The 4260-nt window shown below is 32.7% G+C and overlaps 1 long non-coding RNA gene across 2 annotated transcripts; it reads left to right on the top strand.

Moving 5' to 3' along the window:
* The first annotated feature begins 960 nt into the window (after positions 1 to 960).
* On the top strand, positions 961 to 4055 carry LOC141373864 (uncharacterized). 2 transcript variants are annotated; one of them, XR_012380238.1, is made up of 4 exons: positions 961 to 976; positions 1338 to 1419; positions 2550 to 3222; positions 4002 to 4055. It is a non-coding gene; the product is annotated as an uncharacterized lncRNA (long non-coding RNA). The 2 variants fall into 2 exon arrangements; XR_012380237.1 differs by lacking the exon at positions 4002 to 4055 and having other exon boundaries at positions 2550 to 3302.
* The last annotated feature ends 205 nt before the right edge of the window (positions 4056 to 4260 follow it).

Raw genomic sequence — 4260 nt, 5'->3', positions numbered from 1 at the left:
GTGATTCATACATACACTCTCACATAGCCACATTTCAATCTCCATATGAAGACTTCAACTAAAATGAATCCGTGTAAAGCTGGAGATTTTAGACATGAGATAAAAGTATAGGTAAAACTGAGATCCCATGAAAACATGTTGCTAAGAAATTTATTGATATTAACCACTTCTTGCTCTGTTCTGGAGAAATGCTTTCAATTCCATATTAACTATTTAATAGTTATATTAAATAGTTTATTATGTATTTAGCAATACATAAATACATAAAATACATTTGCTAAAAAATGCTTCTCTTTATAGTTTTGAAATCCTGTAATTACTGGATTTTACTTTTAATATTCTTATAAAATCCAATAAATACATTGAATTTCAAGAATATTCAAGAAAGGTAGATATAACGCTGAACTTTGTAAGTTACAAGAATTTGTATACATCACCGTATAAAAATTACTGCTTAGAAATTGTTTTATGGACCTTTCATGTATTAATTTATTAAATTTTGGTACATACCAAATATAATTCCTGTTGCATCTACTAAATGATCATAATATTTGGTGACTAGGAGGATATAGTATCTATTACCAAAGTGGACCAAATGTGGTCTCTAAAAAAGTACAGAAAGATTTTTCTTGCCTAATAAATTATTTTCTTCTGTATTACTAAAGTGATTTGTTCTTATGGATAATTCATATTTTTCAAATTTTACTTGTTTAGCAGAATAGAGATTAACTTTCATATTTAGTTAATATTCACTCCATATTTTATTTCATTATGATTATCCATAATGCTTTGTTTTTTACTTTGACATTTACTACAGAGAAGACTGGATGTGCCAAATTTTGAATTTTTGTAAATTTATAAATGTACAAATTTAAAGAGAAATTACAGAAGGACCAAAGTAATCTGAATTATGTTGTCCTCTCTTCTCTGCTTTTTTGACTATAGGGGAGAAAATTCTACATTTGATGGATATAAGGTATGACCATGCAGCATCAGCCATGGGAACATCAATTGCCTTGGGAACTGGTGTGGGGAAAAGCTGTAATTTAAGTATATTAAGTAATCTTGAAGAAAATAATTCAGGTCATATACTTTTTCTCTAAAATATCTATTTTTAACCAAATATTCTTTGTTAAATGTGATACTATACTATCACTAAGTCACATTGATTTATTCTATGTATTTAATGCTTTTTGGAGGTAATGAGTCATGCCTTCTTTCTTCTCCCTTTCCTTCAATTTCCTTGTTAACTGTTTGTTCTGTTCTGCCACCAACTTGTGCAACTGCTAATCTCATTTAAACTTTTTTTTTTTTTCAATCCTTCTAAATCACTAAAGGGAATCTCTCAGATGCTAGAATCAAGCTCTGGAAACAGACTGGAAAGAACTAGAATATTGTAATGAGACTTGCCTGTTCAAGGTAGGACAGAGGCATCTAGGCCAGGTCCCTGTTTGGTTGCATGGGATACAGTAATGAAATGGGCACTCTGGCTTTGAGAATTTTATACATGTTCAGGAGTCAAAATAATAAATTGTATTTCTGCATTACCTTAATAATTTCCAAAATCAGTGATCTTCAACTTTTTGAAAGTGCTACATAGGAAAAAAAAAAAGAATAGCTGATGTTCAAATGCATCATACTACTTTGAGAATATAGAGAGTCATGAGCATTTCTATTCCACTAGTTACTGGTTTTAATTCCAAAGTGATGGTTGTTATCATAGAGGCTATAACAGATTGATGGATAAATATTATGGAGGTCAGCACTACTTGCCATGTATTGGCAAGTATTAGGACCAGACCCTATTCTCTGAAGAAACATGGTTAATGTAAACAGGACCAAATATTCTTGAAGGAACTGAAGTATCAGGTCAGTACCAAGAGAAGAGGACTCAGACACAGCCAAATAAACATGCACCCACCTAACTAAAACTACTATAGAGGTCAAGGACTTGGTCTTAAACCTAAGACAGAATCTTTGAATTTTGACCTATAATTTATGGTCAGAAAAGATCTAGTGGACCCAGTGATTTGAAAACAAGTCATGCTTTAGACTTCCTCTTAACTAAAGGCAGGACTTGTTGAGGACCTCAGGAACAATCAACACTGTTAGATGAGACAGTATGCCTGAAAGCACTTAGCCCATAATCTGGTACTTGGTCAATATATACATATTCACTATATATATATATATATATATATATATATAAATGCCATCCAGGAAATGCTAAGATCATCCACAAAAATTCCAGGATAGCTCTGTAAAGGAGTGATTACTATTATTCTCTCCTAAATCAGGGGAAATTTGACCAAGAGAAGAAAAAATGCAATCTATATCACACTTTACTCTGTGTTAGAGACACTTAACAACTACATCAGCCCCCTTTGAAAATAAATTGATTCCTTATTTACCAATATATTGATGGAGAAATTAAAAGAAATATTATTTAAATGTTACTAAGCTAAGGAATCGCTTCAAGTAATATTAATTGTAGGTGACACTTAAATTATTTGAGTTGAGAAATTCTCTCCATTCCATTCCTTCTATAGAACTATAAACTATGGAGACTAAGGAAAGAAGGATATCTTCAACTCGAAGCTCTCTAAGGGAAGCCAGCCTATCAGCTAACTGAATCCTGGTGTAAGGAGATAATCTGCACAGCCCCTTTCTCTACTAAACTTCAAATGTTTGTTACAAAGCAACACCCAGCCAGCACCACCGGACTCCCTATGAACTGTCAGTGAGATAAAGCTGCAAGGTTCCCACCACTGATTTTTTCCCCCAGAAAGAATACCATTTCAGCTTCATGACTCATGGTTTACATTCAGTATGTAAGCATTTGAATATCACTCTTGTTTTATGTGTATATTTGAATAACTTTTTATATTGACATACTTTCAAGAAAAATCTTCTTTCGAAATCTGAACAAGATGTTCAAAAACGCAAAACTGGTTTTTAGTAAACCAAGTTGAACTTAAAAGTGCCGCTGCATGGAAAAGAGCAACAAAATGTTTCCTAGCGGTTATGTACGATTGTTTTATTAGGTTTGATAAGACTAAACAGTCCAAAGAGTTGACAGTCCTGACACCTGGCATATGAAAGATGGAATTCCTGAATGGAAATTATTCTTATTGAACTTCTCTGAAGAGTTCTGGCTGAAAAGAAGTATCTTTTCCAACGCCAGTACATTCTCGGCGCTCCTTCAACTGGCTGAAAAATGAGGTACTGAATTCTTTGCTTAATGGGAAATCTACTGTTGTTTTAATACATTTTTTTGGAATCTTTTTTTTTTAAATTTCTGTCATCACATTTCCTTTGTGGAAATAAATATGACACCATATGGGAAAAAATATTATAGCTCCATATGTATAGAATAGTATTCTGAATTTAAAGATGAACTAACTCTAACCTTCATTTAATGATCACAAAAATATTGAAAATAAATACCCATACAATTTACATGCTTCATGATTGCTATGCAAAACACCAAGGTAATATGGCTACTCTGTACTTGGCTGTGTTTAGGTAAAATCAAAAGTGTTTATAACATGAATAATAAGGTATTTTTATGCAGCTACATTATTTATCTTACTGGTTCTACTGTGTGATACACAACAGACCTGTTATTGTACTTCAGTTCAGATACTTATATACAGTATAGTTCAAAGAACGGATTTCTATCCTTCCACCTACAGCTTAAAAAAATGTAAGACGGAAAACCAAAAAAAAAAGAGAGGTTCATAAATCACAACAGTATAAATGTTGAAAGGGAAAAGTGGGGTTTCTTTTGGTCTGTCAGTGTATCACATGAATTTTTAAGTTATGAAACCCATAAAGAATAGTTTCATAGTTGAAAACAAAAAATGGGTAGTATGGATTAATTCAACAAAGAAATACAGGATTCTGTAGAATTAATTTAGAGGCCAGTCAAGGAAGCTATCCATTTTGCAAGGTCTAAGACACAAAAATGTTTTGTGATTCTGAATTCTTTCTCTTTTCAGTCTAAGTCTCAATAATAGGAGGCAATATAAGACCTACTTCGGATAGAGAGCTAACAGGTATCCTGAAACATTTGCCTCTTTAACCCATTTGAGTATTGTTCCCTGAGTCCAATGTGGTAAAAGGTGATGGACCAGAATTCATGAACCCACAAAAAATGACCCAAGGGAAATTCTATCCTATGCATGACTAACATCTTGTATCAAAACACCTCTGACGGCAGAGAATGCTTTTCCTCCTGAGATACCCCATTTTATCTTT

The sequence above is a fragment of the Callorhinus ursinus genome, unplaced genomic scaffold (assembly GCF_003265705.2).
Source record: "Callorhinus ursinus isolate GAN/ISIS: 27379988/994484 unplaced genomic scaffold, GSC_fseal_2.0 scaffold12, whole genome shotgun sequence".
Classification (NCBI taxonomy): domain Eukaryota; kingdom Metazoa; phylum Chordata; class Mammalia; order Carnivora; family Otariidae; genus Callorhinus; species Callorhinus ursinus.
The sequence above is the reverse complement of the archived record's forward strand: the minus strand, read 5'-3'. Positions and strand labels throughout refer to the sequence as shown.